The sequence below is a fragment of the Vanellus vanellus genome (assembly GCF_965231255.1).
Source record: "Vanellus vanellus genome assembly, chromosome: 9".
NCBI classification, from domain to species: Eukaryota; Metazoa; Chordata; class Aves; order Charadriiformes; family Charadriidae; genus Vanellus; species Vanellus vanellus.
This window is the reverse complement of record NC_138914.1, coordinates 12,012,632-12,038,463: the sequence shown is the minus strand read 5'-3', so window position 1 is coordinate 12,038,463 and position 25,832 is coordinate 12,012,632. Positions and strand designations below refer to the sequence as shown.

Sequence of the window (25,832 nt, the reverse complement as noted above, 5' to 3'; positions counted from 1 at the left end):
AGAGACGCTAAGCAGGAATTCCCCAAAGCAAGGTAAGAAAAAGAGCTCACTCAGCTGACTACTTCGGAAGGTGTCAAAGTGAGACTTTGGTTAGGTTTCCCTGGCGTAGAATCAAGGAGGTGGACGATAGCTGCAATTTTAAGAGTGCAATTTTAAGTGAGTTTTTGGTGGGAGATGGTACTGTGAATTGCCCGACCAGAAGGTTTGTATGCTTTTGGTTTGTGTTAAGAGCTGGCATTCCTGAGCTACTGACTAGGGCTTTTTTCTGGGACTTGGCTTTGGGCCATCTGAATGTTTTGCACTTGAAAGAAGCAAGTTTCAACCTCTTTGGATTTGCAGACTTCTAAACTTTTCCTGTAGAGATATGGCAATAGATTTGCTTTTTTAATTACCTGCGTAGACAACAAAAGTCTATGGACTACAAGCCTAAAAATTACTGACACGTGTGTCTTCTCTGTAGTGAGTTCACTGGAATACCTTCACATCTCTCTAATTTGTCCTAGCCATCTGACATGCACCCCTTATTCTCCTTTCTTGTCTGGCATGCACACACAATACATGTTTCTAGACTTGATTTCTCTCTTCTGAGATTTTGGTGGCTGTTGCCCCAGCTGTTCTGAAACCAACATGTAGGAAAACGTTGGGAGTTTGTGCAGGGTATGGTGGGCAGCCGGTCTCTTTGTGTTGATCAAGTATTTGGTAGTTGCAGAGTAGGTTCGTGTTTATGGGGCATCAGTACTGAGAAGGAATTTCCTTTCTTGGCTGAGGGAGAAAGACTGTCCACGTACAGCTTTTTTCCTTTGCTTTAGCATTCCTTGAGGTTGTTTCCTATTTTACAAATGCATCTTTTGAGAACTGCCAGGAAAATGTCTCTCTCAAATGGAAATGGAAATTTCTGAGCTCACAGGGATGAAAACCTTTGGGTCTGTGCTCACTGAATGAAAAGAGGATTCCCAACCAGCCATTCTTCAGCATGCAAAGCGGTGGAGCAAGGTCTGCAGAGACTCTCCGAAAGTTATTGGCTTTCCTCAGGAAGGTTGCTTGTGAATAGAATTGAATGAGGTTGGTCCCGTGCTCCTTAGCTTCTCTGCTGCAAGTACAGAGAGCAATCTAACTTTGAACTTGGTAGATGCTTGAATAAAATGGGAAATGTTTTTTTTTTTTTTAAGTAGATGTCTTGCAAGCAGTTCTAGAACCAGTGTTCCTATATTGCTGTAAATAAGAGAAGTAATGGTTTTGTGACTGCATTTGGGTCTGACAGAAAGCAGGGTAAAGGAGGCAACGCTGATTTTTCCAGAACTCTTTGAAGGGTTCAGAAACAAGGATGGGCTGCTGGAGCAGATGCAGATGGCTTATTTTCACTGGGGACTGTTAAACCTGCCAAAGTGTAAACTGCATCTTAACAGAAAGATGTGAGACAAGGCCTGCACATCTTTCCCTCCTAATTACCACAGCTCAGCTGCTGCTGTCTCTTATGCTTACACATCTGAAAGGTGACAATGACAATGTCTTCAATGGCAAAGCAATAGCAGGAAGGCATTGTTTGGGTTTTTTTAAGCTGTAGTCTGGAACAAAGAAGTTATTCAACCAATAGACAAGAATGTCCTAATGAAAAATCTTCCTCCCTGAAACTGCTCTTCATGAGACCGTTGAAATTTTTGTAGGTCTCAATGGCTCTTCTCCTGAGTGACTACAGGTAAAGCAGCAGCCAGCTTCATCCTCTTTCCCATATTGACAACTTTAGGCAGTGGGACTTCCATTTTTGCTGTCCCTGCAGCTCTGCACTGGATTGCCTTTGTATGCACTACCTTTTCAAGAAGTTGGAAGGCTCTTCTCGCCTGTTCTGGCAAAAATCTCCAGTAATGCTTTGACAGTAGTTCCTTTAGTTGCCGAAGCCCAGACTTTCAATTTCTCATCACTCATAGCACACAAAAAAGAGAGAAGACAGTTTTAAATATGACCTCCCCTTAGAGGAACAGGACTTCAGGGGGGAAGGGTGATCCTGTAGTTGATTGCCTTGCAATGGTACAGAAAGAGCAGAGACAGCGGCAGTTCCCAGTTGGTCTGCAGGTGACAGTTTGGGATTTGGTGTTTCCCTGTGAAAATCTGGTGTAGGTTGTGGTCTCTCAGGGCAGTCTGTCTGGTTAGCTATTAACTTGTTCAGTCTCCCCTCACCCATGACCCTGCCCTGTTTCACTGTATCCCTGTAAATCTGATTTAAGAAACAGCTTTGTGAAAGTTTCTCTTCCTGCCTCCCTGCTTGTTCTCTTGAGCTCAGGAGAACATGCTGGCACCCAAGTCTTGGCAGGCACATTTTTAGTGCCCCTTTTTGCTTCTGTCCCTTATCCCTTGAGCAGTCCCTGGGGAGCCCCATCCCAGGGGCCGCAGGCAGGAGGGGTTCTGATCACACACTCTGCAATGGGCTGACGAGATTCCTCTCCGCTGGGAAACAGTGCAGCAGAGGAAAGGCAAAACAGCACTGAAAGCCACGGCTTTTTTTAGCCAAGAGGAGACCATCCTTCTTCATACACAGCCTCCTCCTGCTTATGCCCATACATAGCCCCTTCCTGCTCCCCATCATATGGCGTTTTCTCTCACTGCATCAGGGCATTCAGGCTACTGCAGATCTCAAGGAGCAAACTATATTGAGAGATGATTCTGCTGTGGTATTTGCCGTGCTTCTGCAGAGGGCTTCTCTCTTTAAGTACTCAGCTGCCTACTTCTGTTTCCTCTTGTAAGATACTTCTTTTGAGTCCAGCTGTGTTAGATGCTACAGCTCTCCCTTTTCCCCTTGTAATAGCCAGCTCCCTCAGCCTTTTCACAAATAGGGAATAAAAGTTGAAGCGAGGGGATGCTTGTCCATTTGTATCAGCCTGGGAAATGGTGGATTTCTCTCCTGAGACCTTTGCCTCAGGCGTCTTGCCAAAAGGCATCTAGTCTCTATTCACTTCAAACACATACAGTTCCTAAGCCAGAAATGCTCAGAAAGCTCGTGGATTGTGATCAGCTGAAGGCCAGACAGCGTGACCTGATGCCTCTTAAAAATCAATGAATTGAAGAGCTGTGACTTCTGGATGCTTGGGAAGTGTGAGCAGGCTGCAGCGCCTGCTGCGCAATGTGAACCTGGAAAGGATGACAGAATGATCAGCTCAAATGTGGATCTAACCTGTATTTATGGTAGGAAAATATCCTGAAAACTATGCCAAAAGAATTAGAATTTGCGTAAATGAAGTGTTTTGGCAAACACGAGCGATTACCCTCTTCATAGATCCTGTGTACGGGCTTCCTTTCTTCAGAGCATGAGGAATTTAAGGCAGATTTTACTTTGGAGCTAAAAGGTGTGTTTTTAGCAAAGGCAGTGCAAGAGTGTTGGGACGGACTCCAGGCGTTTGGTGTTCCTGAAGAAACGCAAACAACTGCAGAGAAGGGTATAGCTCAGATCCTTTTGCCAGTGTGCTTCACAGGCAGCCCAGTACCAGATCTGGTTCAGCCTTTGACAAGTGACCTCTGTCACTGAACAGGAACATAAAGAGCCTCAGTGAGCTTTGGCTGAACTGGGTTTTTGCCTGTCTGCTCGGGAGAGAGAGTAACTTCAGTGTTCCTCTCCCTCCCTCCCCCCGGTGTGTCTGTGAAAATACTAACTTGATTTAGCTGCCAAAAAAAGACATTTGCAAAGTATACATTGCTCTCCTGTGTCCTAACTTCTGTAAAATATGGGTTACGGTTGGTTCCTGTATATGGTGCTCAGTAATTTTACAGAAGAGAAAACGGCACCGCTACAACTATCTACACAACGCTTAATACAGTGAGGTCTTAGTCTGTACTAGGACTCCAGAGTGCTATTCTGAGCATTATGAACCCGATTATATTACACATAGAGCTCAGATGGCTCAGAGCCATACTCGGGATATTAACTGTTTCTATTAAGCTTTGCATTTAGACATCCTTCTGGCAGAGGAGGGTGATGCTGAACAAGCCAGCATTCCCACAGCGAAACTCTGTGTGTGTGTGTGTCTGTACAGTTAGGGAGTATTTTGTATTTGATTTATACAAGGGGTAGCCTGAGTTCCAGAGCTTGCTAACTTATGGATGCTCAGTGTAAAAATCTTTTCAATACACTAGTGTTATAGCTGCAGGTGTTGTGGAGGAGGCACTTATTGATGTAGATGTATAGGAGCACAAGAGAAACCTTACAAACTGCTATACATGTATCGTAAGGGGTAAATCCATATGTAGTGTGTCATTTGACAGAGTATGTGATAAAATGGCATTGAATGTGGTTACTTGTGATTCTTGACAGTCTGTGTCCCTGAAAGAGCATTTTTAAGACTCGGTTAAGTTTGTGATGAAAATAGCTTTAGGAATAGTGAAGGTCCTTCCCACTTCTGTTTAAAAAAAAAAAAAAAAAAAAAAAAAGAAAAAAAAAAAAAGAGAGAAAGTGTTTCTTTTCATGATTTACATTTTATTTTGTGCTGTTCCAGATTTTTTAAAAACAAACCCCCTGAAAACCCAAACAACAACAATAATAAAAGAAACCTTTTGTAGATTGCTTGGGTGACCCGACCAAAGTTGCTGCGTTTCTCACTGTTTGAATAGGCATTGGCTGCCGGGTGGGAACTGGGCAGCTCTGCCTTCATCACGCCACAAGTGCAGGGAGAGATGAGAGAAATGTATCTAATCCTGCCCTGGCATTGCCCGCATTTGAAGCGCACTACCAGCAGACAGGTCTGCTGAACTTGGAGCCTAAACGGGTGCCTTACAGAGGGAAGGGTAGACAGCATTGTACAGCTGTTAGGGGTGCGAGGCACTGGGATAGGGAAGGTTACAGATTTGCTAGTGGGGAAGAGGGGTGCTGGAGGGAAGGCAGCCTCTCCTCCCTCCTTGGAGAGACTTTGCCTTTGCCAGGCTTGGGGTTAAACCCTTCTCCCAGTAAAATTGCAGTTTGCAGCTCCTTTCTCTGTACTGGGAGAGAGATGCAACTGTTCAGGCAGGGACTGCCTACTGTGCCGTGAACAACTTCTCCGCAGGAGACAGAGATGAGTGGATGGAAGTATCCCAAATGCCATGTGCACCCGTGTGCCACTGGTTAGTTCATGCTTAGGCTGAGGGGCTGAGTTTGTATATGTTTTATCAATGATTATCCCCTTCCTCAGAAAGCAAAGAGCCGACATCTTTACCTTGCAAGGGGTTTGCAACTTGGGCCTGTAGCGCAAGGGAGGCACATGATGACCTTGGTGTTCCTGTGCCTTCTCAGCTGCATTTTTTTGTCTCGAACTCCACTGACCCTGAGATTTGGATACATTTCTCTCTGCTGCTCCATGTTAAAAATGAAGAATGAACTACGATGTTGGGAAGCAGTTTGTATGATGGAACCCATCAAAATGAACATGAGGGGATGGTGGTGGTTGGAAGGGCTTGGATGAGACACAGTAATTGGTCTGGATGTTGGGGGGGGGGGAAGCTAGGAAGGGACTGCAAAGGGAATCAGTCCCCAAAGTAAGCATTGTACAAGCGGGGCATGAAGGGATAAGCAATCTCCTTCAAATTGGATTCTATTCCTCAGCCTTCCTCCAGAAGTTCCTGCAATTTAGACAAATGGCCAACATCAGATTTTTAAGTGGTGTTTGTGCTGAACACTTGCAGGAACACGTTCCCATCCAGCAGCGGAGCAGAAATCCCCGTTCTTTGGTCTTGCTGGGAGCCGCTTTGCGCTTTTCTGTGGCAGCAGCTTTTGCAATAGGACCCTCACCCCCCCCAACCACCCCCCAAAGGATGGCTTTTTCTGTGAAAGAAGCCAGCGTAGCCAGGCAGACATTATCCCCTTGCCGGAAGGAGGGATCCAGGCTCCCTGGGGAGGAGGGGACTGGGGGGAGCGAGTGATTCATTGCAGCTGGCTGCAGTTTGGCCTCCTTCTCTCTCTTTGCCCTGGGTGCCAGGGAGTGACAGCTCGTGGGCAGCGGGCCAAGCCATGAAAAGAGGAGTGTGTGAGGCCTTCAGCTTTCTCATGCTTTATCAAGCTGCAAAGAATAGCTCGATATTCAGCCAGTGTTGGTGCAGGTCAGGAGAATGGAAATGCTAACTTAACTCCTGACATGCCGGCTGATTGCTGACCGCGCGCTCTGCGCGGAGTGAGGGCTGCTTTGTACAGCAGCACGGCGTTCGCACCGCAGCATGCGGAGCAAAAGGAAGAAAACGTGCTTTGATGCAATGATGAAGATATGTTTCTGTTAAGTGGGCAGCCTCTGGGACTTGCCGGGAGCGTGGAAAGTGTGCTTTCCTCTCGGGGCTGGTTCTCTGTGTGCTGGTGGAGGATGGAGATGCTGAAAGGTAGGGCAGTAGGAGCCACGGGCGTCCTGGGAAAGCCTGGGGGACCATGGCGGTCGAATGGCAGGTCTGCCCTCGGCTGTCCTTCCGCTCGTGGCACAGCGCTGCGGGCCCTGGTGCGGGCCAGCTGACCCCTGGGCAGTGCCTGTCAATGCGGGGACGCAGCAGCCTGGGGAGCAGGACCGGGCCAGTCCGGGAGCTGTAAGGCTTTGCTGGAGGGCCTGCTGGCAAGGTGTCCCTGCGGCCGCCGTCCCTGCGGAGGGCTGCTTGCCGGCGCAGAGGGAGTTAAGTGCTCCTCAGCGGCTGGGGTGAGCCTACCTCGGGGTGTTGAGCTCCATTCCCACGGCTTTTCCTTTCTGACCAGGGCTGGGGGGAGGGATTGAGCCTGGAACAAGTAAAATGCCTGGAGGCTGGAAAACAGCACCCAGGGCCCCTCCGGGCTTGTGTTGGGCTGGGAGGGATTTGAGCTTCACTGCACGGCTGGACAGGGGCTGCCGGCCAAGGCTGGGGTCTGTCGCTGCTTGGCCAGCCACTGGGTAAGGTTGCAGGTTTATTTCCCTCCTTTAGGCAGACCGAGATGGTTTTACAGGCAGTCGAGTTCCTGCCTAGGGGACTGAAATAAATTATTTCTCAGCTGGAAGGATGTAAAGTAGAAATCAAGTCACAGCAGTTCCATGAGCAGATCACAGCACAGGTTTGCGGCTGAGCGAGAGCAGCAGCGTTTGAAGGAGCATCGTTCCCTTCAGGACGTGCAAGTTTCTCAAAGATGTAAGATAGCAGGGCCCTTCTTTCCTGATGCTGACCTTCTCCTCCTGCCCTGTTTTGGGCTGCTGAATTGAGCTGTTTGAAGCCCCGAGGAGCAGGAAGAGGAGGAAGAGCAGGTGAAAGTCTGAGGGGCCGGGGAAGGGAGTGAGCTGGTGCTCAGAGCAATGCGTGTGGCTGCCTCAGAGCCGGAATCCACTGTTTCTCCCTCAGCAGTGCGGGGGGGCTGGGAGAGCGAGAGGGCTCTGCCACATCCCAGTTTGCTTTAGAGCTGAGCATCTCCCCGTATGTGGTACTAATCCTGGCCAGCACCAGTTTCCCAGCAGAGGGAGAAGGGCGTTAGTGTACCTATCCAGCCCCTGGAAATGCTCTCTGAAGTCCTCTCTGAGGACAAAGGTGTGCAGTCCCTATTCTCAATAAGTTCTGAATTCAGGGCAAGGTGAACTGGTGTGAGTGAATGGGACCCAGTAGAAGCATAGAGGAGACATGTAGCATGGGCTCAGAGTGCAATTCCACGGTTTAATTCTGCTGGGCTGCGCTTGCACTGTGCAGATCAGGTTAAGCCAAAAAGCATGGCAAGTGTGTGGTTGGAGACTGTTTTTTTGGTTGTACACGGGGTATCATGGCATCCCATCCCAGGTCCTCTTTGCAAAGGCTGTGATCCTCCCAGTTGCTGTGCTGGCCCCTGTGGCAGAAGGATCTGGAGGCGATAGGGTCTGGGAAGCAGTATTGCCTGCGGGGCAGAGGCTTTACTCCTTGCAAGATCAAGGGAGTAGCCTGGGTCAGCACCTAGATGCAGACATGAGTGATGAAACAACAGTGTCTGTGAAAATATTCTACAAACACCAAAGTATACAGAGATGCCTCCTGGTGGATTACTTGTTGTTAGATGCCAAAATCCTACCAAAGACTAGTAGGCAGCAGCCCTTGTTTGTGCTGCTGTCAGCGAGGCACTTAATGATCGCTGGGTTCTGCTTTCCAGTATACCACAGCTCTTTGCTCTGTCCATTCACTTGCCCAGCAATGTGGAATGCAGCTGGAGTGGGAGCCGGAGCCCTGGTCTACCTAAGCACTGTGTGAGGCAGACCTGTGGTAGATGCACAAAGAGAAACTCGCCTGCTGTGGTGGTGGCTTGGGACCCAGGTGCAGCAAACGCACCAGCCAGAGCTGGCTTTTCTGCCGTGCTCCTGTGGGGACAGGGGGTGTGTTCCCATTGTGCCTGTTCTGGTTTGCTCCTGTCAAGCCTCTTCTCATTATTCTTGCCTTGAGCTGTCTCAGGCCTGAAGGCAAAGTGCTACAGAAGGCTCTGTAGGCTTGCCCTTGAGAGACGTGTGGTCCTTGGAGAGTGGCTGTTCAAGGGAAGCACTGCAGTAGGCTGAATTGAGGCTGTTTCAGGCTGCACAGCTCTGAGCTAATCTCCCAGAGGCAGAGACATTACTCACCAATCAGGAATGTGTCTGTATTTTTCCTAATGAGAACAAAACATTTTATCCCTGTTCATTAGCAGAGAGTTAGGGTGTACTGTTGCTATGCCAACAGACTCCTCTCCCCTGCAGACACACTGGGGGTGTCCTCTCTGCCATGGTTAGAAGGGTGAACGGGAAGGCTCGTTCTGGCAAGAAAAAGATCCCATTGTTTTCCCAGGGCTGCCTGGACTTTGTGCAGCTGGCCAGACCTTGCCTTCTCGGGGGAAGGGAACCACAGCGGGAGTCAAGTGCAACGGAGATTTAATTTATTGGAAAAATAGTCTTTGCATTTCATGTTATGTTGTTTTTTCCAGCTTGAGGCACACTCCTCAGTAAGAGAAATGAAGGTGTCTCAACGTTCCCAAGACTCCAAATGGTAAGCAAAACGTGCCGGGAGTCAGCCCTGGAACGTCCATGGACTGCTGCAGCCCACTGGGCTCCTCTGTGTTCCTGATCTTCTCAGTTTGTGTGGCCAGTGTAATGCTGGGCAGCCTCTTGATGCTGTTGCATAACGAACCCACCTGATGAACAGTACCACCTGTGACTAGTTGGACAAGCGGTTTCACCAGGCACATGGTCTACTGGAAGGAGTGAGTGGCTGTATGTGAGAATATGCACTTGTTCCCTTTGTAAAGGGAACGTTCCCTTTGTGTAGGGAAATCCTATAAAGGATGGAGGACGTCTCTTCAGCAGCAGCTTTGATCTGTAGAGTTCTGCTGTAAGCAGATGTATTTACTCCAAAGGTTTCCTGTCCATTTGTTTGTCATGTTTGTCTTTGTCTTGGTCTCCTCCCTAGCTGCACCCCCCTTTCTTGAGGGACTGGTTGGGATCTGTGGGTTGCAGTGGTGCCTAAGTCAGACCACTGTACACCTTTTGTAAGAGTCTTCTCAGCATCTCTGGTGCTGCACTTCCATCTCTGTTGCAATTTAAAAAATAACTTTTAAACTTTGAATTTTCTGTACAAGGGAATGATGGAAACAAACAAAATGAAAGAGCTACTTTCTGATGGTGATCTATGGCCAGAAATGGGCCAGTGAGTGTTGCCAAATCTGAAGACAGTCTCCTGGAGCAGGGGTGATGTTCATATCTGGCTGTCAATCACCATGCGGTGTGATGAGCTGCTTTGTGCTGGCTGAGCTCTGTGGTGTTGACAGCTATAGACCCTTGAAGAAATGTCTCCCTGAAAGCGAGTTCTCCTTTCAGGCTGTTTCCTGTTAAACAGGATAGCTGCAACTCCTATTTCAGTTTGCCTGGTGAAGCGCTCTGTAAGTGAACGTGTCGAATTTGAATGTGGGAATTTGAATATCAAATGTAGGGTGGTACAGCAGAGATGCCAGACTGAATGAGCTGCTGGAGATGTGCAGATCTGTATGAAGTTCTGGCTGGGGAGTGAAACCCTGGCACCTGCACACTAGGTGCTGATTTAGATGAGTCACTGACTCTTGCACTAGAGAGAGGAGTATCGTGTTAGAGCTCTGGGAGTACAAGAGCCCTTCATTAGAAGGATACCTGCTTGTTGGACTTGCAGCTATAGCAGCAGGAGGGCTCAATAGACATAAAAATGATGAACAAAGCCAGACAGCAACCCCTAGCCCAGACTTCTGTGTGTGTTCAGCCTGTGTGGTTTCAGTTCGGTAGTAGACCTGGATTGAACTCTCGGATGGTAAAGAGCAAATTTTTGGAAAACCTGTTTCAATCTGGAACCTCCAAGAATAAATCCTGAGTATGTATAACATATGTACAAAGTTTGGCAGGTCTGGTTTCCTCAGCTTTGCATTGCTCTGGGTGGTTCAAGTAAAACCACTAAATCAAAGCTGTTTGAAATACAGAATGAGTAAGTACTTGAGATGACTTGAATTCAGGCCAGTCTTTTATGTACCCTGAAAGCATGGATCCAGAAAAAATAAAATACAAGAGGGAGGACAGAGGTTTGCATGCTGTATTCTTTTAGATATCAAGCTGATTCTGTCCAGATCCTATTGAAAAAGTGCTCCAGCAGAAGGGCACTAGAGGACAGGCTTTTTAGTACCTCTAAGTGTGAAAGATCATGGCTGAACAAACTAACTTCTGAAATGTGAGTTATGGTTATTAACCGAGTCGCGCTCTACTTCATTCTTGTGCAGCCAGAGTAGCAATTCGGCGTTACCTAGGAGAGTGTTACTTGTTCCCTCCTCATCTCTCCCCTCCTTTTTAAGCAGTGTAGGGGCTGATTTTCTGGCCTATTTTCTGTGGACCACCACTTTTTTCTTTTTTCAAAGTAAAGATAAACATACAATGGCTGTGCTGTGTGCAAGGCAAGAATTCTTCAGGAGAAACTTTCACTTTCGGGAGATGGAGAGGATGTTTTTCCAAACTGTGGTGTGTTTTGGCTGTAGACGTTTTTCTCATTGCTTCCTACGCCTGGCAAGCAGTTCTGTATAGTGTGCTCTCTGCAGAGTGGTCAGAATAGTGGGCAAGTTGCATATTTCTAGACCTGGGGCCATGTACTTCCTTCGTATGTGATGTAAAGCCTCTGCCTCAAATTCCAGCTCCAGTTCCAAATGTGGTATTTCAATGAAAGAGTAGTCCAAATGGCTCTCTGGCCTTGCATCTTGTTGTCTTGCAATTCTGTTTCTGAGAGGTCTCCCACTGCATGCTGAGCTCTTCTTCACTAGGTATGTATGCTCCATTTGTTGAAGTATTTAACCATGTAACAACTGGGTTCTTGTTTTGGTAGTATCTGAGCTTTCAGGGGAAAAATAATGCAGGCCTACACATGTCCACAGTGGGGGTAAAGAATAAAATTCCAAATTTCTTTCTACATTTTGTCTCTAAAAGCACTGCAGGTGTAATACCTGGAGCCAGGTGAATGCCTTGTGTCAAAATAAGCCCTTGTGTTATGTTCCAGGTGCAGGTTTTATGTAACTCGCAGGGTTAGCACAGTTTAATGTCACCAAAGATGTGGTCAGCTCTCCTGCGCTGCATTCTGGATGCTCAGCTTCTAGGAAGAGCTAAGTGCTTTGCCCATCTGATCTAGTGGAAGAGATGGGAATAGCTGGGCTCAAGTTAAAGGCTCAATGAGATGAACTTTTGAGTCCTGTGTGCTCTTTGATATCCACCACCTTGAGAGGAGGGTTCTCCCCTTTGATCAGGACCAGTTATGTGCTGCTTGTGGGGTGAGGTGTTCCTTCTAACCCTTAAAGAATGGTTCAAAGCCCTAAATTGTGAGGTAGGTTTATATTTTTAAAAATGCTGTTAGCACTGAGTGTTGTAACTCTAGGTAATATATCTGCCCTCCCTTGAATTCTGTTGGGTTTTAATGGCCTCACTTTTTTTTTTTTTTTAAATTCCAGTTACTTGTCTGTATCTCTGTATATTAAAAAAGCTTGTTTAACTTTCAACAGTGAAACTGGCAAAGGACATAAAAAAGCCAGGTATTTCAGCCTGACCGGAAAGCTTAGGTTGCTCAGTGAGCTAAGCATGTATAAACAGCAAAGTCCTATATCTGGTGATCAAGAATGTAGCAAGCAATTAGGATCACTGCACTTGTGGAAGAAATCACTCAGGATTTTGAGGGAGTCATGATAAAAACAGTGCCTAAAAACAAGTATTCTTATATGACTCTAGAAGAACAAGGTGTGTTAAGGATATTGTTGTTTTATGTAGCATCAGGAAATCACTAAATATTGTGCCCATACTTGAAGAAAAACGTTGATGGATTGAAATGTTCATAACGAACATATGACAGAATAAAGCTCTGGCACTCGACCTTTGTCACAAGGGATATATGCTTCATCAGAACAGGGTGAATTAAATGTAGGGAAGTTACTTGTATTTTCAAAGCACTAATGGGGAGAGAAAGTTTTTGAAAAATGCGCCTTATCCTGGAGGAAGAAGGTGTAGCTGGATGCTGTGTCTTGAAAGTAAACCCACTTTTGAGCAAACTCAGTTTAAGAAGTCAGGCTATATATTTTAACAGAGAACCACCTGACTAGCAATTCACTATAGCGGTTGGGAATACCTGCTGTATTTAAATTCATCATGCTAGTTTCTCCAGCTCATATGGAAGTTGAGTTTTCTGCAGCTTTAGGAAAACCATTGCATCTTAAGAAAGGTGTCTTCAGTTATTAGAAATGGAACAGCAGCAACAGAGACCAGAGGTGAGGATTACCTTTCCCTACAAAGAGCAACTGAATTAACTGGGACTCTTCCACCTGAAAAGTGATAAGTGATAGTTATCTTCAAATCCTGAATGGCATGGAAAGGTTAGAGGGGGAGCAACCTTCTTTTGCCTCTTCCATTACAAGTATGAATAGGTATTGAATGGAGCCAGCATGTAGTAAGCTTAAAAACAAATAATGACTTAGTCCTTGATGTGTGCAGTTAACCTGGGAAGCTTCTTGCCACAGGATGTTGTGAATGCCAAACATCTGTGTGTATTTGAGGACACAGGCAGGGCAGCTCTATAGAAGAAGGAGCTATTGAAGGTTACTAAAAGCATAGAAACCACCTCTATCCCAAGAAAACCCTGAGCGGCACATTGTTGAAGCTTGGGAGAGTATTCAGGGAGGTAAAGTGCTACTATGTGCTTGCTTTGTACTTATGTTTCAGGCCATCACCAGAGCCACAAAACTGGAGCTGGGTTTGTCAGCATGGAGCGGGAGGGGGGATACAAATAAAACTTGTAAAAACAGAGACGGCACAGCTTGTGGTCTAGGTTGGTTCTGTGCCGCTTGTGATGTACTGTGTGCACCTCTTACTTGCTAAAAGCATTGCCTGTGAGCTGTTGGAGTCTGCAGACTGTTGAGTTTGAAGAGAGGTGGAGGGTATATTTCTGGAAACTACGCAGCTAGGAAGGGTGGTGTGAAGACAAATATTCTAAGCAAAGAAGCTGACTTTCTCCCTTTCTCTGAGGCATATACTGTTCCTGCTGCTCTAAAACGGTAGGTGTTTTACTGAGTGGCAGAGACTGTCTTGCTGCCTAAATCTTATTTGTGTGAATTTCCCGCCTTTAAAAGAGTGTTTCTTGCCTGGTAATGGACTGTAACTTAATTTGAGCTAAAATCGGTGATAAGCAGATGTATAAACAATACAATGCCTGTTCCAAACCATTTTCAAACTAAAAATGTCATGGCCTACGTGAGGTTCATACTCTTCAGAAGTACTCAAAACACTGGTCTTATTTTAGGTCCTGTCTAAACATTTAAAAATAACTCGAAAATAGGGTTCATTTCTAGATGCTTCACCCTTGAAAGTCCAGTCTTGCACTTGGTTTTAGATGCTTACCCAAATCTGCAGAGGGCATGATACAGAACAGCCCTAATTTTTCCTTCAAACTTTTCCTTTCTCTTTCAGAAGGAAGAGAACAATGTCGGGCTATCTGTCTTTTTGTCCCTAGGGACATGCTGTCTCTGCTGTTAGGTAGTGTCCTTTGTTCCGTTTTTTTTTGTTGTTGTTGTTGTGGTTTTTTTTTTTTTTTTTTAACTTTTTGGTGACTAACTTTGCTGTCCTCATTGGGGAACAGCAATGGAAAGCTGACCAGTAGCAGAACTATGATGAGTATTCTTGGAGGCTCTTATGACGGAGTTGATGTATTTTGGAAAACTGTAGCTCCTTTGCAAGGATACAGAATCTGACTTGTCTGCATCTCGTGTTCTGTAGTGAAAGTCACTCCGTGGACTGGCTGAGAAGTCACATGCTCAGATTACAGCTATGAGGAGTCCCGCGGGCCTGGGGCTGAGACAAGAACCCAGGTGGAGCACAGACAGGATAAGGACAAGGGTCACATTGGGGAAGACCGGGACTAGGTGGAGTAGGCTTAAGTTCCCTTCCCGTTGGTTGTTCCTCTCTCATTCTTGGTGTGTTGCGCCTATTTAGTCAGCTGTTTGATGCAGGAATATGTCGCTATCCCAAATCAGAAGTCTCATCACTGCAGAGTAGCAATGGGCTCAGTTGTTGCACCATTTAGAGAGCATCCTTCCTGTTTCACTCTCAGTTTCTCAATTATTGTTTTCATCAGTTGTTTTGTTCCAGCAATGATTCTCTCAGCCTGTTCCTGTGACTGCTGGGCCCGTCTGCCATTCTTCAGGTAGTCTGTCCAGATTAGATGTAGTTCGAACTCACGTTTAGCCTGTGTGATCTTTTCTATTCCTAGCTGGCCCATGATTTCAACTAGTTTTTTCCCCACTAAGCCCTGAGAAGATTTAATTTAAAACACTCTATGTTGTGGCAGAGTTGAACATTTTTGTTTCCCAGAGGAAGGCACAGTCCCTCCTGTGTGGAGTATGTAGCTTAAAATTACACAGGAAAGGTGCCTGGAACCAGGACAGTCTGCAAACAGAACTGTGCTGACCAAAGGCTATGGTTTATCCTTTCAGCACAGATGTGCATACATTTTCCTTGTTCGCCTTACCAGCCTCTCTGCTCTTGTCTAGCTGTTCCTTCCAGCAGAAAAGCAGCCACTCAGATGTAAAACTCTCAGTGCTATTCCTAACAAACTACCGTAAATCTGGTTTTCCTGTCTCCTGGGCACTTTTGCCCAGGGGTGACTGTGGCAAGGTAGCATTCTCTTGAAATGCCGACAGTCAGCCGGTTACACTGGCTGCAATTCCTGCTCATAGCAGTTTGCATTTCAGACTAGCACTGCAGCTTATGCAGCAGACCTGTTAGTGCATCTCTGTGGCCCTGGGTGAAGGTCTGGGCTTCCCTGAAAGGCAAAGGGAAGAGCCAGTCAGTCCTGCCCAGCCAGTGGCTGTCAGACTGCGAAGGTGGGAGGGCAGCAAACCAGATGGAGAACAGTCTCAACCGAAAAGCCTTTAAAATTCATGGCTGCCATGAACAGGTATGCAGTTCTGAACCTTGGCGCCTTTGGGACATCACTGAAGAAGCTTTCTCTGCCTTGAACAGGACCAGGAGCTCAAATATTTTGCTAAAATAAAAGTTAGGATCTCCTCAATCTGAGTGTACAGATAAGAACAGAAGCTCATGTTGCAAAGCCACTTGATGGTGTTAAAATTTCTTATAGTGAATTTTGTCTTGTAATAAAATTCCTTGTTCTGGATAAGGTGTGACTAGATGTCTGCCTTTTAACAGAGTGTCTGGAGAACTCTTGCTCCAGGTGGTTTATTTCTCCAAGTACCAAATCTTGCAGTGTCCTAGCTTCTGCTTCCTTTACCGCTTCATTTTTGTGTTGCTCATTTTCACTCTGCCAGATTGTGGACCCACAGTGGTATGAGTGAAGAGCATTGCCTGATGGCCCATGCACTGTAGGAGTCCTTCCACCCTTATCTGTATGCAGTCTGGTGTGCTGAATTTTATCCTTGAAACAAGAACTTCCAAGTGTGGACAATATCTGGGACGGAGGGCTGTGACTGTAGGGTGGAAGAGTGTGCTGCATCGCTGCTAGCAGCCTGTGGCTCCTCAACCACGTGCACCTTGAGAGCCCTTCATGGGTGGTTCCTGTGCCACCATTTTGTCAGACTACATTCGGAAGCACTCAATATAAAAGATCCCAGCCTGTGTGGGAGGGTCATTGCTTGGGGCTGTTGAGACTGGTGTGAAGGTGATCCTGGCTCTCAAGGCTGCACCCAGCCTATTCAGTCTTCTGCAGTAGTGCAGTGGGAGCTATTGTGTTTTATACATGTGATGAGCAACTTGGGAAGGTCCCCAGGCTTTTTGAACAACATGGTGTGCTGCTATCTCTTCTTGCCCTTATGAAAGCTTTGGTATTGGTTTAGAGGTGGAAGAAGATGTCTGGCCACCTCAACTTCGATCATTATCTAGCAGACCTGTGTAACCTAATTACCAGAATATTGAGCCTAATAGTTTGTAGCTGACTACTAATAGCCTTCCAGGCTTAGGCACTAATTTATGGAAGATTAATTGATCAAAGCTTCATTTCTGATAATGCTTTAAAATGAGTTGAGTAATACAGGTTTGAAGGCAAACCACAAGGAGATTGTGGTGGTGATGTGGAATTCTGTTGATTTTGCTGTCTCTTCTGGGTGGGAAGGGATAGATGCTGTTCATGTGGTTGCATTGCATTAAATTGATTTGCATGTTGCTGCCTGTATTCATGACTGTAGCCAGAACTGCTGACACTGTTGGAGTGATAGGGGAAGACTGTCAGGCTGTATGGTTCTCCAGAAGATTACTGGGGAGGGCAGAAAAGTGAATTTCGTTTGAAATGAAGGAAAACCCCAAGGAGAAGAATTCCCTCCTGTCCACTCAGGGTGTATTCATTCTTTATAGAGCTGGTTTGGTACTAAAACTGAAGACTTCTGGGGTGTTGAGGAAATGCTGTTCTTTAGCAGGCCAGAGCACCCTGCACTGCTCCGTGTCTGCAGAGAGAAAGGATTTATTCAAGGCAGTCTCCAGTGTTTAACGGTTCCAATTTGCGTCTTAACAACTGGATGGTGGAGCTCGGGATGTGGTCCTTGTGTGTATGCTTGTGGTCTGTAAAGCTGCATGAACTCCTTTTGCAGTAGGTCTCTCTGGTCTCCCTTCCACTGTGCAATCCTGCAGGGCTGAGGCTGTCATGGAGACCACGGTTTCCTCTTGGGGTGCAAGTGTAGGACCGGCTTCCTTTCACAGGGTGTTTGAAGCTGCTTTCCTCTCTTGCTAGGTTACTCCAAGGCCAGGCTAGATTCAAAAGGACTTGCCTTGGGACTGTGATCTTTGCCTCTGGGACGTGAGAGCTTGGTTAGGGGTCACGGTGCCGTCCTCTGGGAAGCATGTGCTGGTTGCAGGAGGTCTCCTCCCTCCCTTCTGGAGGGCGCCCTGCCAAAGAAAATAGACTCTAAGGCAAAAGTGATTACGGCGAGAGGATGGTGTGCTGTCCTGGCTGTTTCTGGAGGAAACAGTTGCCATTTCTGCATTATAGAAATCACCACAGAATAGCTTGGGCAGCTAACGCAGAGCAAGACTCCAGCTTTCGCAGCCTGCGGAGTCGAAGCTGAGAACAGGAGGATCCTGGCTGAGGTGCCCCTGATGATGGGGAGGGCAGTGTGGTTGGGAAGGCGTGCCTTGTTTGAGGTGGAGGCCAGTAAATTATGAATCACTTCTGTTTGAAGTAGTGATGAAATCCCAGATGAAGGATTTCTGTAATACCTGGCCAAATAGTCTGGTGTGCTTTAGCTTTCCTTTCTCCCTGGTGAGAATGGACGGCCCTGACCTACTTTTAGCACTAGCGGTTCTGTTGAATGCCACCCAAAGCTTAGCTGTACGGACAGCGAACACATGTTACCTGTTTTGTTCAGTCGGCATCTGACTGAGAAGTTTCCATCAGATGTTTAGCAGACAGGGAAGAGCTGTTCCTGGAAGAGACACTGTTGGTGTGTTAAACCCAGTTCTTCCCCTTCTGTGCAGCATGGCTCTGGCCTTTGCCTCAGTTTCCCAGTCTGCTGAGGGTGATGCTGGCTTGCTTTGCTGCCGTGTCGTGCATTAATTTTGTGCTGCGCTGTCAGGAGTCGGCTAGATGGTATCCAAATGTTAATATGATAGATAATGCCTTTAGAAATAGTCAATGAGGTTAGGTTTCCGGCTTCCTAAATATGCGATTAGGCTGGCCTCAAATTACATTCTTAATATTTAAAAATAAATAAAATCTATAAATGTACCATAAAATAAGAAGTTTAAATAGAACTATCATCCTAGGGCAAATTGCAAAACTCTTTGTAGCTCAGTATCCTGTCTTTGACAAAAGCCAGAAGCAGATGCTTAATGAGCACTGTAAGAAACAGGGCATGTATAATGTGGTGGGGTTGTTTTGGTGTTGGATTGTGGGTTTGGTTGTTTTTTTTTTCCTTACTCCCAGCTTATGAGCATCATCGGTGTAGGGACCTCCTTGGCCAGGAGTTGTATTTAATCATCTGATCTCGACTACATCTATTCTCCATTAATTTATATAATCCCTCTTCTAACTTGTTTATGTTTCTAGTCTCCATGACATCCTACAGCAGTGAGCTCTACAATTTAATTATGCATTTTAAATGTTGTTTAAAATATTCTACATCCAGTGACAATATCTTTGCACTGTCTTAGAAAAGTTGTCTGTGACTTTGTGGGTGCTCTCTTCTTTCTGCATTGTAAGACATGGTAGTTGATTATTCCATGTTTTTCATCTTGACACTATGTAATGTTTCAGATCGCTTAAATTTTCCATATCTTCCCCCTGGTTGTTTCTTTGTCCATCCAAAGTCCTACTCTGCTCAATCTTTCCTTATATGGAAGCTGCTCCATGCTTTTGATCATCTTTGTTGTCCTTTTTGTCATTCTGTCTCCTTTTTCAGATGTGGGAATCAGAACTGCCTACAGCATTCAACAACATAATGGTGATATGTGTTTTCTTTCCTAATCACTGTGAAGGTCACATTTGCCTTTTTGCTTGATACTAAATACTGAACTGACCTACCAAGTTTCCAAAGTTTTCCTGTGTGATAACGGCTGACTTGGATCCTGTTGTGTTTATGTAATTAGAATATTTTGTGTTGGTTTTGGTATTTATTGACATCTAAGATATATTGTGTCATTACTTAAAAGCGTATGAGTTCTGTTACTTTTTGCAGGCTTTTCTGAATTTGATTGTGATGAATAATTTTTTTTAATAATAAAATTTGCCACTTCTGGACATATTCCTCTTCATAGATCTTATGTGAACGTATTGAACAGTGCAGGTTGCAGAACAGATTATTTACAGATCTTGCTGATAACCTTCCTCTGACGGGAAACTCTTGGTTTCCTGTTTCTTAACTACTTATTAAATCATGATAGTGACTGTAACTTTAATTCCACAATAGTTTAACTTTTTTTTTTTTTTCTAAGAGCCTTAGTTGACAGTTCTTTTAAAATCAGTTTAGTTCATATTAAACAGATTGAAAGCTGGCTCTTGGATCTCAGTTAACTGGAGATGGGAAATCTGCTCTTGGAATTTCCTGGGTACTGCAGGTATTTCTCTCTGCTCCAATATTAGTCTGTATTTTGATCAACAACTGGGTTCTTGAACTTCTGCAAGCAAATTTGTTTGTGCGGGGGTGATGAGCTTCGATGTATCTAGATTTGTGTAGAAATGGTGGATTTGCTCAGCAGGGTGAATTGGATGGGTAACTTTAGTGAGCTCTGCTTTCCCAGCAGGGTTCTATTACATCTGGATTAAACCAATCTAGGCACTCTGGATGTACTTCACGCACGAAAGGCTACAGAACAGGATATATTTTTTTTAACTAGTTGGAAGAATATTTGACTGGATACAAACTTGACTTGTGATATGGCAGCTAGAGAGGAGCAAAAGGTTCTTGGGCAGGTAAACGGAGGGCGGGTGGGTGAAACTGGGGAAAGTAACATTTGCTCCGTGTGCAATGTTAGAAATCCCAGGGAACAGCATGCCCAGGTCAGGGGCTGTGAAAATGGTGTGCTCATCAAGGTCAGGTGCCTTAAAGAAAGGATGCTGGCAAGCTGGAAAGGGCTCAGAGACCTGCAAGAAAAATTAATTCTTTCTGCCTGAAGAAGCTCAGACCATGTAAAGTATTCGTCCGAAGGATTACGTGTGGCTGCAATCTGTGATTCAGAAGGCCCAGAGCTGGCGGAATGTATAGGGGAAGGATTGCCTTATGCTTGTCTGCCCTTATACTACTTCTTAGGCATCTATTATTGTCTGTTGCTGGAGCCAGGGTTTCTGTGTAGGTGGACCTCTGTCTGAGTTAGAATAGCTGTCGTTATCTTCTTGCCCAAGGACGATTAAGAAGCAGGATTAGTTTTCAAACTGTTCATACAAAAAGCGACTAGAAGCTTCTTTGACGTGGGAGATCCTGTGACAAGCAAAGTTAGACAAAATGACAAGGCATTTCACTTGGGGTAAATAACCCTCAGGGAGGTGGTAGTTTCTGTAATTTATGAGCCTGAAGAAAAAATTCTGCTTTCACTGAGAGACTTTAGTCAAGAGCTCAGGGGCTAGAAGAAGAGATTGTTTAGTGGCGTTCTGTGGTTTGATTACGCAGAATGTTGGAGCAGATCCTAAAGGACTCATCTTCAAATGTATAACACTGGCAGAAAGTTATCCTTTGGTTGTGTGAAGATACAGAGAAACTAACAGCTGACTTGATTTCCCTTTTTAAAAATGTATATACAAAAGAGTATTTGAGTTCACATTTTGTTAGTGTTTGAGAGGACGGTCAAGTGAAAAGTCAACCCTCAATTTACAATGACAGAATCTATGAAGAAAGCCGCTTTTAACAGCGAGCAGCTTGTGGTTGCTTTATAGTCCTTGTAAATGTTTGTTTAGTTTGTCTTGATCTATAAAAAGTTCACTATTTAACATTGTATTAATCATTAACTCTTCGATAACCATTTGTACTGGAAGCTTAAACTAGTTTTTATAATACATTTTCATGAGTGCGAGAGAAAAGATCAGTTGTGCTAGAGCTGTTTAGGGGAAATACCTGTCCACTGCCGTCAATTAATTCCAGTACAGCTAAAATTAATATTTTGGTAGGCCCGGGGGTGTAGAAGCACTTTCTACAGTTTTTCCAAAGAACCCTAACTGCACAAACATCATTAATGTGGCAAGAGTATCACAAAGTTGACAAAATATTTTGTGCAACATTGGTTTAGTGTAACTTCTTCAACCCCATCCAGAAAAGTACAATCTAAACTAAAATCTAAGCTAAAAAGTACAAACAAATTATCAAGCCTTTAGAAAACATAATTTTCCCAAGTGTTTATATAATAATGCTGATGATTCTGTAGCCTGAAAGTACAGGTTTTCTGCCACCTCCACTCGCTCTTTCAGCTTTGATATTTTGTCTTTAGACGGGGTTTTTAATTTATTTTGACCTCAGCTTTGGTGTTACATGTGGTATAACAGAGCTTCCTTGTCTGTGCCAGTCCTGCTCCGACAGGATAGCGTGGACTTGGGATTCTCCTTGGGGTCAATTTTATTTGGAAAACAGAGGTTTGTGTTCATCTCTGCCGGAGCTGCTTGCTGCAAGTGTTCTTTAACAGCAGAGCAGGGAACTGGCCTGGTAGTAGTAAATAAGGCTCCAAAAAAGATTAATTTATTTAATGGGAATGTCATCTTTGACAGCAGAAAACAGCAAGTCTCTGTTGAGTGTATGAAACTTAGAAGGGGGGGCTGTAATTCAGGGGTTTTGTGCAGAAAACACAGCAGTGGTCGTCTTCCCACTGCTGGGTGATTTGAATGTGCTGGAGCACAAGTGTCGTCGTGCAGCTGGAAGAATTATTCTTTTCATTTTTAAATCTTTTAGTGCTCTCACTGTGGGTTGGCTCTGCAAATGATACAGTGGAAATTGCACGTGCAAATTTCAGGTACCTACTTTTTTTATCTGAAGGTAATTCTGCTGGCATTGGTGCTGAGTATGAAATCTGGCCTAGAAGTTGGAACATTATCTGACCTCTCCACGTTTGGGGGATAGGATGTGGTATTAGGGAAATAATCTGTGAGGACTGAAATAATCTTTACGTGTTGATATGTTGTTAAAATGTGTCCAAATGAGTTCTGGGTTTGTTTCTTTAATAAATGAGTAAAGTCTCTGAGAGGGATACGTGAGGTCAGAGAGGTAAAAATAGTGCTACGGAAAACACGGTCTTATTTCAAATTCCAAGTAACAAAATAGTGCCATTGCTTCCACGTTATTGGTTGTTGTTTTGTGGATGTGATATAAATATTCTGTGGCAGAACTGACTAATCCTCCAGCCCTTCTGTTGTGCTCCAGATTAAATAAATGAGACTCAGAAGTATCATTTGGATATTAATATTTTACAGTGTGTTAGAGGCAATGTTCAGAGTATTGTCTAGAGCATTTTCCTATTTAACGGGAATTCATCAAAAAAATGGAATATTTAAAAAGAATCTTTAAGCCTTGGCAATTGCCATCAGAATTAATTAAAGGCTACACACTTTTAGTGCAATCTGTCTGTAACAGCTGCGTTAAACTAGCAGTGAGCACAGGAAGCAGAACGGTTCAGTAAATCCATAAAGAGCTCAGAAGTGTAGCCTGTCATGAAACCATCAGATTTAAATGTGGGTTATCCTCCTCCTTCCTGTCCTCCCAGAGAGGTTGTGATGAGCTTAACTAAAGAGCAAGAAATAAAAAAAGGCAGTGATGCCCATGTTTGAGAAACAACTTGGAAAATTGAATCAAAAGATGCTGCTGGCTTGTTACCTCAGTTTTCACGTAGAATGGGAATGCTTCTCACTACTAATAGCCACACAGACTCATGCACATTTCTAATGTATGTTTGCTCGCCTAGCAATAAATGCAAGTTCATTTGCTAATGGCTTTTCAGCAAAGAGCAACAAAGAGCACAATATTCAGTGTTTACCCATTGCTCAGAGCGATTAGAACCAGCTTGCAGAACATGCTGTACTACCTTTTTTTTTTTGTCTTCTCAGCTGCCTTCTATTTTCCCAGAGTCATGAGGACTAGATAGTAGCTTCTTACCTGGAACACCTTTGAGGACAAGCTGTTAACAAAGTGACTTCTGGGGGATATTGGTGAGTGAAAGAAGAATAGTTTGAGGTCAGATATTTGACCACAGCAGGATCTGCTTTTGATTGTGGTCTGCTGGAATGAAGGGCTTGTTGCTTTTGAGTCTCTTTTTCCACTACAGGTGCTCCGATAGGTAAAATGTTTTCAGTGAAACATTAGGGATAGGTTCAACTACAGATCAGAGAGCTTGTAAAAAGATCTGTGTTGCGCGAGTGGTGTCATGTGCTAGGTTGTGAGTTCAACCACTGGGGGTATGGTATGAGCGTTAGTTCTGCCCCGGCAGTTGTCAGTGATGGTATGTGGTAGACAGAGCAAAGTCTTGCAGCGGCTAGGCATGACCTCCAGCCAGAAAGCGAGTATTTCAGAATTCATAAATTCCAAAGACACACACCCATTTTACTGTGTGAGTACTGGCATAGGAAGGTTGCATTAGCTAGAAAGAAGATTAGAGATTCCTGTAAGTGGTGTAGTGTAATGATGTCTTCTGATCCTCAGCTGCTTCCAGATCAAAGACTCTCTCCTCCATGTCAGTGTGGCTCTGTCACAATGTAGTCAAGCTCCTGCTGTTGGATGGTCATCAGCCCGTTGTTTTGTTTGCAGGCATTTTAAGCTTTGAAACTGAGGAGACTCCAGACAGAGTTGCACAACAAGTGAGCATGACCTCTGCATGATGGCTGTGCAGAGGTACCAAGGCAGTTGTATGATTAAGCAGTTCCTTGAATAAAGTTTTCTCCAATAAAAATGGTGAGAACGTATAAAATAATAACTCATGTCGGAGTTGGGGCAAGATATCCTCTACTGATATAAACCTGATGGGATATAGTTAAGTTAGAGCTCCATCCTTCAGTCTACACGTATGGACTTGCTGGCTTTATAAATACCCCTCATCATGCTTTCCATGTGATGAGGACCTCTGTCATGTGCTACAGCGCACTCTCTCACCACCCTGGAAAGAAGCTCTGAGGCTAGTTCAGCTCTGTTTGTGAATCTGGGTGAAGCAGAGTGTGTTCATAGCACTGAGAGCAGAAAACACTACGCGTCCATTATCAGGGCAAACAAAAGCCTGAGTGTGCACGTAACCTAAACGCAGTGCTGGTATGGTGTGAATCGGTGGCTGTGTGCTCTGGGGGAAAGCTGCCGGCCTAGAGCCAGCATTGCTGCATGCGGGTATATCCTGACAGTACTACCTACTTACCTACAATAACCATGTGAAGTGGAGCTTTTCCAGAGCTTCACAAAGCCTATATTTAATAATGTGTTGTGTTTATAATACCTTCCATCCGCTGGATTTCACAAGGAGACTAATCCTCTCAACCGGTCTTTTGGTAGAGCAAAGATGCCTGTTTTACTGACAAAGGAGCTGGAAAGCAGGTTTTTGTGGTTTTGTTTTTGGTTGGGTTTTTTTTTTGTGTTTTTTTTTCTTCTTTTTTGCAATAGCAGTGAAATAAAGGAATTACAGTTATTGTTCTCAGCATTGCTACTGTGTTTTCTGCACACTGTGTGCTTGGGCGCTGCATAGAACGAGTGGAACAGTTTGTGTGGTGAGAAGTTTGTGACCTAAATTGGGTAAATCCTGCAGTAAATGCTGGGGTAGTCTTCTCTTGAAACGCTACAGATCTTTTTCTACCACTGTGCTCTAAGCACTTCTGGACTAACAGCACTTTGAGCTTAGCAAGAAGATCCAAGAGAAGATGATGCTGTAGGAGGGAAGTATGATAGTCTTCTTAGCTTTAACTACAAAATTGACATCACCCCCAAGGAGCTGAGTTGCTAAAATGAGTACAGCAGATTACAGATGAGTTCTGAAGGAGATACTGTACCCACCAGCTCTGTTGAGCCTCTGGCCCAGCTTGGCATCTGTGTAAGTTGTATGTAGCTTGGATACCTTGCCTGCAAGAGGGAGGGAGGGACAGAAGGGAGTAGATTCACAGCTGCATCACCACCTACTTCTCAATTCAGATAATGTGGTACTTGTAGTAAATTGTGAGTACTTGCAGCTGCTGCCCTTTCTCTGGGGGGAAAGCATTAATCTAAATGTTGCAGGTGCTTATTACCACATTTCCACCATGCTGTGGGATTCCCCATGCTGTTCAGGACAGTTGTTCCCATCTGTGGCATGGCTTGGGTGAGTCACAGTGGTTTTCAAGAGGGGTTGATCTAAAGATCCTTTAGAGGGGAGCAGAACAGGTCTGGTGGTTCCCTGGGTCTGTCTGACACCCACCCCGTCTGGCCTTGCCTGCACTTTGGGGCACAGGACAGGGAAGGAATGGAGCGTTGTCCACAGAGCAGGCATATTTAAATCACCTTTTACAGTACTGGTAGAGTTGCTGTGGACACATGAGTGCCAGCTCCTCCTTCACCTCTAGAAGAGTGCAGGAACAAGTAAGCAGGATAAGGTGGTCTTCCCCTCCCCTGGACATTCTGCATAACTGCCCAAGGAGATGGGAACCCGCAGGGCCAGGGCCAGACTGGTGGCCCCAGGGGCGTGATGGGAAGCTGCCATGACTGACTCTCTGGAGGCCTCATCCTGGCATCACCGCAGAGCATTCCTGTTTGGGTGGGCCATGCTCAGTGGCAGCAGTGGCATGGGAAGGTTCCTTCTGAAGCACTAGTGGAAGAGCCTTAGACCCAAAAGAGGCTGTTGGTAAGTGATAAGAAAGAGAAGGATTAATTATGATATCTAGATCAAATACAGAGCAAAGGGATTATTAGTTTGCTCTGAATTGGATCCTAGCTGCAGTTTATTTAAACAATGATCCTGCAGGTTGTGTTTGTCTTGGACAGAGGTTTGTTTTAC

At 45.1% G+C, this 25,832-nt stretch overlaps 1 protein-coding gene across 1 annotated transcript in view; it reads left to right on the top strand.

Annotated features, from left to right (window-relative positions):
* PLXNB1 (plexin B1) overlaps positions 1-25,832 on the top strand; it is a gene marked incomplete at its 3' end in the record, with an annotated part of 68,966 nt that overhangs the window by 4,599 nt on the left and 38,535 nt on the right. The gene's annotated exons all lie outside the window — the stretch shown is intronic.